At 40.2% G+C, this 12713-nt stretch overlaps 1 pseudogene; it reads right to left on the minus strand.

Moving 5' to 3' along the window:
* Positions 1–708: 708 nt before the first annotated feature.
* On the minus strand, positions 709–827 carry LOC131275732 (5S ribosomal RNA; annotated as a pseudogene).
* Positions 828–12713: the final 11886 nt, after the last annotated feature.

The following is a 12713-nucleotide window of genomic DNA, read 5'->3' on the forward strand; positions in this document are numbered from 1 at the left end:
ATCAGCCAGGTGTCCCCCGGTCTGCCTCCGCCGCCGCCGGCGGTGTGTCCAGGCACCTTGGGCTCTGAATGCCGCCAGCCCCGTGCGGGAGGAGCGATGGGCCGCGGGCACACGTGCCGGTGTGCGTGCGTGCGTGCGCCTGTGTGTCTGCTTCGCGGGCTCCGGACCGTGTCCCGTTCGTCGGCACAGGGGTACCGACCGCACTGGCTGAAGGAGAGCGCCGCCCGCTTTCCCGCTGCCCGAGGGGCCAGGGGATGTGGGTGGCTGGTTAGGTGGGGCCTGTCTCCTGGGCTCAGGGGGCCACGGGAAGTCTGTGGCATGGGGCCCATGGGCGTGGTGCCAAAGCAAGGCGGGGAAAGGCGAGAAGGGGCAGGCCCTGTGTGCACGGTTACAGGGCACGGGCCGGAGCAAGGGCCGGCCGGACGCCGACAGGTCTAGCGGTCCTGGGTTCTTGGGCCCAGGCGCAGTGGGCGCGGGCCCCCGCGGTCCCCAGCCACGTGTGGGTTGGTGCGGGGCTGCGAGTTCCAAGGAAGGGCTGGGTGGCCGCCGCCTGCGTGGCTGCCTGCGTGGCTGCGCCGCCAGGGAAGGGCGTGCGCGGGTTGGGGGTGGGGCCGGGGGCCTGCATACCTGGCGCTGAGGGCTGCGGGGAGCCGGGCTCGGGGCGGGCAAAAGGAGCGCAAGCGAGAGGGAGGGGACGGCGCGTGGCAAAAGTCAGAGCACAGGGTATTCCCAGGCGGTCGCCCATGCAAGCACTAAGCAGGCCCGACCCTGCTTAGCTTCCAAGATCAGACAGGATGGGGCGCGTTCAGGGTGGTATGGCCCTCGATGCTAGCTACCGCCAGCGGCAGCCTCAAGAGCCTGCTGCGCCCCGCCGCGCTGCCAGCCGCCAGCCTTCCGCTCCCGCCCCAGTTATTACAGTATGCTCCGCTTGAAACATTTAGCAGTATTACATGGACTAGTAGAAAAAAAATTCTTAATTGATATATTTGTTGATGGAAAGCCATAGAAAAATGAAGTTATGAAATATTCTTTCCTACAGAAGAACCTTGAAAACATTATGTTCAGTGAAATAAGTAAGGCTCATGAGCACAAAAATTGTGTGGTATCACTGCCAGATCATGTCTAAAAGTAACAAATTCACAGAGATAGCAAGCAAATTACAGGTTACTGGGGAAGGGGGAGAGGGGCATATTGACAGGAGAGAAAGGAAGGAGTATGTTTTAAATTTTTTTAATTTAAGAAAGAATTTTAAAAAGAAGTGAGATTAATATTAATATTTTGTTTAATCCCATGTATGCAAAATAGTGTCCTCTCCATCTCTGATTAATATTGAACATGTATTGAGAAATTTTAACTTCTCAATTTCATGTCATTGAACTTTCTTATGTATTTAGACTTACATTTTAATTCAAGCATTAACATTTTTTTCTTCTTTATTTTCTTTTTAAATGCTATATTAAAAAAATATGAGTTCCCATATACCCCCCCCCCCCCCCATCCACTCCTCCCACATCAACAACCTCTTCCATCATTGTGGCACATTCACTGCACCTGGTGAATCATTTTGGAGCACTGCTGTTCCACATGGAAAGTAGTCTCCATTGTAGTCTACACTCTCCCCCAGTCCACCCAGTGGGCCATAGCAGGACACACAATGTCCAGCATCTGCCCCTACAGCACCACCCAGGACAACTCCAAATCCTGAAAATGCCCCCACATCATATCTCTTCTTGTCTCTCCCTACCATCAGCAGCTACTGTGGCCACTTTCTCCACATCAATACTACAATTTCTTCCCTTACTAATCACAATAGTTCCCCAGCAGAACACCATTAAGTCCACTCTAATCCATACTCTATTTCTCCATCCTGTGGACCCTGGGATGGTTATGTTCAGTCCCCCTCTACATCAAGAGTGGGCTTAGATTCCACATGGATGATGGATGCAATTCTCCTGCTTGCAGTTGTAGGCACTCTTGGTTCCCTGCTGTGGTGGTTGACCTTCTTCACCTCCCTGTTAGCTGGCCAGGGTAAGCCCAATAAACCAGAGGGTAGGAGTTGCAAGTCTGCTGAAGTTCAGGGCCTGGCTGTCACATGGACAGTCCAGAGATTCAGGTGTCCTGAGTATACACCAATCCAAACGCCAACCACAGGTCTGGTAAAAGTCACAGAAGATGCATGTGTAGAAAGTTCATATCTGAGTCCAACTCCATCACACTCAGGAACACAAACTCCAAAGTAGGACCAACTGACATGGCACCGAACTCCAAAGCCATCTGCCATGACCACAGAACCTGTAGGTCTCTGTAGCCCTCAACCAGTACCTGGGTTTCTATTTACTTTGGCTGTCTCTGGTACCCTGCTGAGGCATGCATAAGCATTACCCCTCTGATGACTTCCTGACTCTTTTTTGGAGATTCACAGTCATATAAACTCATTTGCCCTTTCCATTTCCCCCTTTTATCCAAAGTCAAAAAGCAGTTTTTAACACCTGATCTTAATGAAGGCTGAGATATTCTGCTGTTCTGAGTTGACCCTTTTATTCAAGGTCCTTTTCTAGTTACGTCATCAGCTGATGCTTGGTAGTAATCCCTCGGGACCAGGGAGGCTCATCCCCTGGAGTCATGTCCCACCCTAGGGGAAAGGTAATGCATTTACATGCTGAGTTTGGCTTAGAGAGTAGCCACATTTTGAGCAACATGGAGGCTCTCAGGAGGTAACTCTTAGGCACCCTGCAGTTATATAGTCCTGTCAAAGCAATAAAATGGGGTTAAAAAGAACAAACATATCTTATATTGCTTCAGTTTCTAAATTTAAGGTTAAAATTAAATTAAAACCTAAATTCCTAGTTACACCAGCTTCATGCCAAGTGCTCAGTAGTCACATGAAGCTGGGTTCTACCCCATGATTGGTGCAGCTATGCATGCTTCAAATGCACTCCCAAGGTCAGGGAGTATTTTTTCTCCTGACTGGGGATGAGCATCCAATCTGTGTGCTCATGCCAGGTTCTGTCCTCTAAGGACACTTGAGTGTAGCTTAATACTCTGCTGTCTCTATCCTGAAGTTCATAACTTCTTTTTTATCAAGGTGCCATGCATTTTAATTTTTCACTGGGCCCTGGAAATTATGTATCTGGTCCTTTGCCCAGCATGAGTCTAGTGGCCTTGCACTTCTGCTAGCAATTACATCTAAGTCTACGATGTAAAGATGATGTAATTTTTCCATAAAAACTCCTTCAAGAGAGATTCAGTTCAAGTTGCAGCAAATGGAACTGAGAAGCATAAATTCCAAAGAGGTTGTTGTTTTAAGCTGGTGCTTCTTTGGGGTGGTTTATCATGCAAAGGAGGACTATTTCTTTTTAAGGAATGCTGCCTTTGGGAAAAAAGAATGCTTTTAAAAAAATCAGTTCAGTGAAAGTCCAATACCATATCACCACACACTTCTCATTTATCCTTTTAAGTATCTTTTTCAAAAATCAGTAATGACTTGAGTTACAAATAAGCATTCTCTTTTTTCTCCTTTAATTATCTTTGTCCATCTTTCTGTGACTATTCACTTGCATAATATTAAGAATCTTTAACTGTAATAGCTAATCTATCGCAAAGGCATATTGCTTTCTGATCAATTTGTTCTGGTGCTAATCTTTATAATTATAGAAAGCATTACCATAATTTTTTTAGTTTAGTTATTATTTGGCCTTGTAAATTCTATCAATCAATGTTAAATGTTCCCTCAGACAATTGGAAAGAATCTCTTTTTGGTATTTCTATCACAGCTATTGATTTATGAATTAATAGAAGGGTTTTTCTCTACTGTGCTTTTTTAAAAAGTCCTTAATACCTGCATTTATCTATATAATTTGTTGCACAGATATTTTCTTTTTTTATTTAAAATTTATTGAAGTATAACATTCATAATGAGCATACATAAACAGTAAGTGTATAGGAACAGTTGTGAACTTACAATAAAAACAAGTGTATCATCATAAAGGGCTCCCATAAATCAGCCCACCCCCAGTAGCTTGCATTGTTGTGAAACATTCATTTCACAATGAACTATGAAAGAGTATTGTCAAAATAATTCTTATAGCCCATATCTTACATTTGGTATATTTCCCCCCAACCCACCTGTTTATTAACACCCTATATTAGCATTATCTATTTGTTATAGTTCATGAGGAAACATTGTTATATTTGTTCTGTTAACTACAGTCCATCTTCCACCACAGTATTCATTGTGTTACACAGTCCAATGCTTTGTACAACCCATTCAAAGTGTACCCTCAGAGGATCTCATTTTCCTCACAGAGTTGTGCTGTCATTACCTCAGCCAATTTTTGAACATTTTCATAACTCCAAAAGGAAGGCTCACAAGACCCCCTTATAACCCCTATAGTTGTCCCTTAGAATTGAAATAATATCTTCTTACCATTGCTGTAAAATAGCACATTACACTTAGCTATCGTTCATAAGTTATATTATTTGTAATTTTCCTGTGTTTCACCATATTTTTAACACTTTGTAAAAGAGCATTCTTATATTTATATTATTATAACTAATCTTCATCCACCACCAAATCATTTATACATTCCTTGGATTATCACCTACATTACTTTCTTTTGACATTTATGTCCAAAGAAGACCTCTTACAGGCACAATCACATTTATAAATCAGCAGTGTTTGTTATGCTAGCTATAATGTGTTCTGATCAACTCTATTCATTTCCTCACTTTTACAATAAACCTTATTAAAAATTCTACACACATAAGCATCAGCTCCCATTCTTAACCAACATTCTATTTCCTGGTAACCTATAGTCTAAAGTTTCCCTCCATGAGTTTGCGCATCATATTTAGTTCATATTAGTGATACCATACAATATTTGTCCTTTTGTGTCTGGCTTATTTCACTCAATATAATGTCCACAAGGTTCATTCATGTTGTCATATACATATTGATTTCATTTCTTCTTATTGTTGAATAGTATTCCCTTGTATGGATACACCACATTTTCTTATCCATTCATCAGTTGATGGGCAATTGGGCTAATTCCATATTTTAGGAATTTTGAGTAATGCTGCTATGAACATCATTGTGCAAGTGTCAGTTCACATCCATGCTTTCAGTTCTTCTGAGTATATTCCTAGTAATGGAATGCTGGATCATATGGCAGCTCTACATTTAGCTTCTTGAGGTTTCCCCAGTCTTCCACAGAGACTGCACCATTACACATTCCCACCAACAGTAAAGGAATGTTCCTAATACTCTACATCCTTTCCAGCACTTGTACTTCTCTGACTTTTTTCAAATGGTCACTCTATAAGGTGTAAAATGTTATTTCGTTGTAGTCTTGGTCAGCATTTCCCTAATAGCTAGTGAGGTTGAACATTTTTTTCATGTACTTTTTAATGTATTTATTCCCTCTTTGGAAAAATTTCTATTCAAGTCTTTTGCCTTTTATTTGTTTAGGTTATATTTCTTTTTTATTGTTGAATTTTGTGATCTCTCTATATAACATGGCTATCAAACCCTTATCAGGTATATGGTTTCCAAATATTTTCTCCCATTGAATAGGCTACCTTTTTACTTTCTTGACTCTTTTGAAGAAGAAAAGTATTTAATTTTGAGGAGGTCCTACTTCTCTATTTTTTCATTTGTTGATTGTGCTTTGGGTGTAATGTTTAAGAAACTACCACCTACCATGAGATCTTTTTCTGGGACTTTTATGGTTGCAACCTCAATATTTAAGTCCTTGATAAATTTTCATTAATTCTTCTTAAGGTATGAGATAGGGAGGCTCTTTCTTTCTTTTGGATATGGATATCCAGTTGTCCCAGCACCATTTTCTGAATAGACTATTTTGGCCCAGTTGGGTGTGCTTGGCAGCCTTCTCAAATATCTCTTGACCATAGATGTAACGATCTATTTCTAAGTTCTTATTTGGGTTCCGTTGGTCAAAATGTCTATCTTCCTGCCCGTATGATGCTGTTTTTTCCATTGTAGCCAAATAATGTGAATTAAAGTGAGCATATAAGAGTCCTCCAACTTTGTTCTGTTTTAAGACATTTTTGACTACTCAGGGCCCCTTATTCCAAATAAATTAGCTAATTGGCCTTTCCACTTTTGTAAAAAAAAGTGGGGCCTATTGGTATTTTGATTGGGATTACATTATCTCTGTAAATCAGTTTGGGTCAAATTGCCATCTTCACGATATTTAGTCTTCCAACACATGAACAAAGAATGCGCTTCCTTTAATTTAGTTCTTTGGTTTCTTTTAGCAATGCTTTGTAGTTTTCTGAATACAGTTCCTTTATGTCCTTAGTTAAGTTTATTTGAAATATTTGATTCTTTTACTTGTTATAAATGGATTTTTTCTGACTTCTTCCTCACATTGCTCAGCAGCACCATATAGAAAGACTTCTAATTTTTGCATATTAATCTCGTATCCCACTACTTTGCTCAACTTGCTATTAAATTGAATGCATATGCTGAGGATTTATATAGGAGCCTATCATCAATAAATAGTGAAAATTTTACTTCTTCCTTCTTATATGGGTGCCTTTTATTTCTTCATCTTGCCTAATAGTTCTAGGTAGAACTTCTAGCAAAATATTGAATAACAGTCATGATAGTGAGCATCCTTGTCTTGTTCCCAATCTCAGCAAGAAAGTGCTCCTTCATCATTGAGCTCAAGCTAGCTGTGAGTTTTTCATATATGCACTATATCATATTGAGAAGGCTTCCTTCTATTCCTATCTTTTGGAGAGATTTGTCAAGAAAGGATGCTGTACTTTGTCAAATGCCTTCTCTGCATCATTGAAAAGGATTATGTGATTTTTCTTCAATTTATTAATGTGTTTTTTTATGCTAATTGATTTTCTTGTGTTGAACCACCCTTGCATGCCTGGAATAAAAACCACTTGAAGGTGGTATATAATGGTGGTAATGTGCTTTTGGATTTGGTTTGCAAGTATTTTTTTGAGGATTTTTGCATCTAAACACATTAGAGAAATTGGTCTATAAATTTCATTTTTTTTTTGTATTAACTTTATCTGGTTTGGTTATTAAGGTGATGGTGGTTTCATAGAATTAGTCTGATAAGTATTCCTTCCTATTCAATTTTTTGGGAGAGCTTGAGCAGCATTGGTACTAGTTCATCTTTGGGTGATTGGTAAAATTCACCTGTGAAGTCATCTTGTCCTGAACACTTCAGTTTGGAGAGGTTTTAGATGGCTGTTTCAGTCTCTTGTGATTTGTTTTTTGAGGTCTTCTGTGTCTTCTAGGATCTGAGTAGTTTGTTCCTGTATATCTAGGAACTTGTCCATTTCATCTCCATTGTCTGTTGGTATTTAGTTGTTCATAGTATCCTTTCATGATCTCTCTTATTACTGCCGTGTCAATGCATCTTCTCTCTCTCTTTTTCTTTGTCATTCTAGCTAATGGTTTGTCAATTTTGTTTATCTTATAGAAGAACCAATGTTTGGATTTGTTGATTCTCTCTTGTTTTGTTTGTTTTTTTTAATTTAATTTATTTCTGCTTTGGTCTTTATTGTTTATTTCCTTTGACTTTGTTCTTTTTTTAGTTCCTAAAAGTGTAGAATTAGGACTTCATTTCAGCTCTTTCTTCTTTAATGTAAGCATTAAATCCTGTAAATTTCCCTCTCAGCACTATTTTGCTCTATCCCATAGGTTTTGATATGCTCTGTTCCCATTTTTTATTCATCTTGAGATATTTACTGAGTTTTCTTGCAATTTCTTCTTTGACTCACTGATTATTTAAAAGTTTGTTGTTTAATTTCCATATATTTATGAATTTTCCCTGTTTCTATCCACTATTGATTTCCAGCATCATTCCACTATGATCAGAGAAAGTGTTTTGTATAATTTCAATCTTTTTAAGTTTATTGAGGCCTGTCTTGTAAGCCATCAAATGGTCTATCAAGGAGAAAGATCCATGAGTATTTGCAAAGAACATATATCCTACTGTTTGAGACAGTTTGTAATGCTCTGTAAATGTCTGTTAGGTCAAGTTCATTTATCACAGTATTCTAGCTTTCAGTTTCCTTATTTATCCTCTATTCAGACTTTCTATCCAATGCCGATAATAGTGTATTGACGTCTCCAACTATTATTTTAGAAATATGTATTTCTCCCTTCAGTTTTGCCAGAGTGTATTTCATGCCTCTTGGGGCACCCAGGTTAGGTGCATAAATATGTATTATAGTTATTTCTTCTTGGTGAATTGATCCTTTTATTAATATATAGTGATCTTCTTCATCTCTTATAACAGTTTTGCATTTAATATTTTGTCAAATATTCTCTTATACCAGTTTTGTAATTCAAATTTTGTCAAATATTACTATCACTAATCCAGATATTTTTTTTTATTACTATTTCTATGGAATATCTTTTTCCAACCGTTCACTTTCAACCTGATTGTGTTTTTACATGTGAGGTGAGTCCCATGGGTCTTTTTTATCATTTCTGTGAGTCTATGTCTTTTGATTGGTGATTTCAATCCATTAATGTTCAATGTTATTATAATAAAAACATTACTTAACTTCATCCATTTTATCCTTTGACTTTCTGTTGTCATATCTGACTATTGTTTGTCTTTTTACCCTTTAATTTATCCTTCCAAATAGTCTTCATTTCTACAATCTTCTCCAAGTCTCTCTGCCTTGTCTTTTCCTTTCAGGCTGTAGCATCCTTTAGTACCTCTTGTAAATCTGGTCTTTCGGTAAGATATTCCCTCAGTTTTTATTCATCTTTGAAGATTTTAAACTCACCCTCATTTTTGAAGGGCAGTAATTCTGGATAAAGATTTCTTGGCTGGCAGATTTTCTCTTTCAGTACCTTAAATACATCATAGTACCTTCTTCTCACCTCCATGGTTTCTGATGAGACATAGGCACTTAGTCTTATTGAGCTTCCTTTGTATGTGATGCTTTGCTTCTCTCTTGCTGCTTTCAGAATTCTCTCTTTATCTCTAGTATTTGTCATTCTGAATAATATGCGTCTCAGTGCATGTCTATTTGAATTTTTTCTGTTTACAGTATGTTTTCTTCCTTGGATATTGATATTTATATCTTTCAAAAGGGTTGGAAAGTCTTTTGTCATTATTTCCTTAAATATTCTTCCTGCTTCTTTCCTTTTTTCTTTCCTTCTGGGCCACCAATAATATCTATGCTTCTGCATTTCATGTCATCATTCAATTTCCTGAGTTCCTGTTCAATTTTTTCCGTTCAATTTTCTATCTGTTCTGTCTTCTAAAGTTCAGATTTTCTCTTCTCAGATTCACTTATTCATTCTTCTACCACTTCAAATTGGCTGTTCTATGCCTCAGATATATTTTTAACCTTCATGAGGTTAAAAATTGTGTCTTTTTATATTCATTTCTTTAAAAATATTACATTCAAAAAATATGAAGTCCCATTCAACCCCACTGCCCCCACCTCCCACTCCCCCCACAGCAATACTCTTTCCCAACATCATGACACATCCATTGCATTTGGTAAGTACATCTCTGGGCATCGCTGCACCACATGGTCAATGGTCCACATCATAGCCCATACTCTCCCACGTTCCATCCAGTAGGGCCCTGGGGGGATCTACAATGTCCCGTAATTGTCCGTTAAGCACCACCCATGACAACTCCAAGTCCCAAAAACGCCTCCACATCTCATCTCTTCCTCCTATTCCCCGCACCCAGCAGCCACCGTGGCCACTTTTCCCACACCAATGCCACATTTTCCCTGTGGTCATTGGATTGGTTGTGTTCATTGCACTACTATGTCAAGAGGGGGCTTAGATTCCACATGGATACTGGATGCAATCCTCCTGCTTTCAGTTGTAGGCACTCTAGGCTCCATGGTGTGGTGGTTGACATTCTTCAACTCCATGTTAGCTGAGTGGGGTAAGTCCAATAAATCAGAGTGTAGGAGTTGAAGTCTGTTGAGGCTCAGGGCCTGGCTATCATATTGTCAGTCCAGAGATTCAAATACCCTAGATATATCTTAAACCCCAGCACCAACTACAATTCCAATAAAGTAGCATGAAAGTCTTGTGAAAAGAGATCCTATCTGAGTCCAGTTCCATCACACAGAAACACCAGCTCCAAAGAAGGGCCAACTGTTATGGCAGTGAACCCCATCTCCCATGACCATAGAATCCATGGGTCTCTTTAACCCTCAAAAGAACCAATACATGGGGTTGTATCTACTTTATCTGTCTCTGAGACTCTGCTCAGGTGTGCATAAGGGCAATCCTTCTGACAACCTCCAGACTCTTTTTTAGAGATTCATAGCCATATAAACTCATTTCTCCTTTCCATTTCCCCCTTACATTAGGTCAAACAGCATTTTAAAGTCCTGTTATTATATGTAGACAGGGACATTCTGCTGGTCCGCGTTGAACCTTTAATTCAAGGTCATTTTCTAGTTGCATCATCAGGTGGTATTTGGTAGTGATCCCTCGGTGCCAGGGAGGCTCATCCCCGGGTGTCATGTCCCACGCTGGGGGGAATGCACTGCATCTACATGCTGAGTTTGGCTTTGAGACTGGCCACATTTGAGTAACATGAAGGCTGTCAGGAGGAAACTCCCAGGCATAGTGCTGCTCTAGGCCTTGTTCTTATTTCAGGTGTATAGGCTCACAAGCATAGTCATTAGTATCAGGGGCTCACTGTTGGACCCTCATTCCTTCCTGGTTCTTACCATTGCACCTGGGTGACTGATGCTGCTCCCCTAGGGACCACGACAGAGCAACCCCAGCCAGGAACCCAGTATCCCCCCCAGCTGTTGTTTTTAATTGTTTCCACTATGAGTATATCCAAACATTACCATGCACCCTGGACATGTGCCCTGTATAACTCCCTGTCAACCATATATTGCCTGTCCATATTCCTCCGCCACCATTGTTGAACCACTCTGTGATCCAAAACTTCCTGAAAAGCAAAGCCCAGTATAATGTCAGGTTCCCTTACTAGTAAAGTGGAATATAGCCATGAGTTTAAAGGTTAGATCTAGAATACGTATTGATTTGGAAAAATTCTGCATCCTATCTTTTTCTTTTCTTTTTTCCTAATTATTGAGCTTCTCTTCACAAGAGCCTGAAATCACAGTAATTCATATATACAATATACAGTACTCCCACACATCCACACACCTTTTCCCTTCCACAGCAATAGTCTTATAACTTATTCATATCATATTTACTTAAACTGATGTACAGACTCTGAGACAATAGCTTTCAAACAATGTGACATCTGTGCTTACATTGTGGTCCATACTTTAGGATATACAGTTTTCTAAATTTTTAGTTATCCTATGTTTTACATTATGGTTTACATTATTAGTCTGTCGTACCCTATATGTTTTTGGTGTAATATTACATGTTTTATATCCATCCTTGTGTACTCTCATGAAACTCCTCTCTTACCCCCACATTTACCTTGGTTCCATCCATTCAACATCCATTTTCCCCTCCTCTTGGGGCCCACAGCGACAGCCAATCTCCATTTCCCGAGGAGCCACGTCCAGAGATACTTGCAACAGTGTTCAGGGCCTGCCTTGCTCAACTGCCCTAATGCCCTGGGAGCCACCCTTTCTCTCAAGAGATACAGTTCCCTCTATTTGATGGCATTAGTCCTCCCCAGGATGTGGGGCCACCCCCACTCTCACTACTTGTGTCTCTATCCAATGGTACAACCCACCCTGGCAAAATGAGCATTCAGACATTCCCCAGGAGTCCATCCCGCATCAGACCATCCCCACTGAGCATCCTAAACAGGAAACCCTCCTAATTATATTTTGATATGATCTACTCAGCATTTTACTCTCAACCAACACCTGACACTCTCCTATGTTCGTATGTTGCCCCTCCCTCCCCCCAATTTTTTGGGTAATATTACCCATCCGCCCTTCCCCAGCCCCCTCAACCACGCAAATCCCCACCCAAAGGCAACCCCTTGCCCCCATTTTATCTCTTCTTTGTGCTCATACTTACCGCCAGCTCATCATAGATTCCACCCCTGCAGACGTCGGCTCATATCCCTCCTCCACCCCCGATTTCCTGTAAGCCTATCTTCCAGTCTCTAGCTCTCTGAGGCAACTTGCTTATTTCATGTCATTGAGGTCATGTAGTATTTGTCCTTCAATGTCTGGGTTGCTTCACTCAACATAAGGTTCTCAAGATTCATCCATGTTATCATGTGTGTTTGTAGTGTATTTGTTCTTACAGACGAGTAGTATTCCATTGTATGTATATACCACATTTTATTGATCCACTCATCTGTTGATGGGCATTTGGGTTGATTCCAACTTTTGGCAGTAGTGAACAATGCTGCTATGAACATTAGTGTACATATATCAGTTTGTGTCCTTGTTTTCAGTTCTGCTGGGTATAAACCCAGCAGTGGTATTGCTGGGTCATATGGCAAATCTATGGTTAGTTTTTTGAGAAACCGCCAAACTGTCCTCCAGAAGGTTGGATCCTTCTGCATTCCCATCAGCAGTTCCCCTTTCTTCACATCCTCTCCAGCATTTGTATTCTTCTGTTTTTTTCATAGCTGCCAATCTTATGGGAGTAAGATGGTATCTCATTATAGTTTTGATTTGCATTTCCCTGATAGCTAGAGATTTGTAGCATTTTTTCATGTGCTTTTTAGCCATTTGTATTTCTTCTCTGGAGAAGTGTCTGTTTAAGTCTTTTTCCC

This window comes from Dasypus novemcinctus, chromosome 23, assembly GCF_030445035.2.
Source record: "Dasypus novemcinctus isolate mDasNov1 chromosome 23, mDasNov1.1.hap2, whole genome shotgun sequence".
Classification (NCBI taxonomy): domain Eukaryota; kingdom Metazoa; phylum Chordata; class Mammalia; order Cingulata; family Dasypodidae; genus Dasypus; species Dasypus novemcinctus.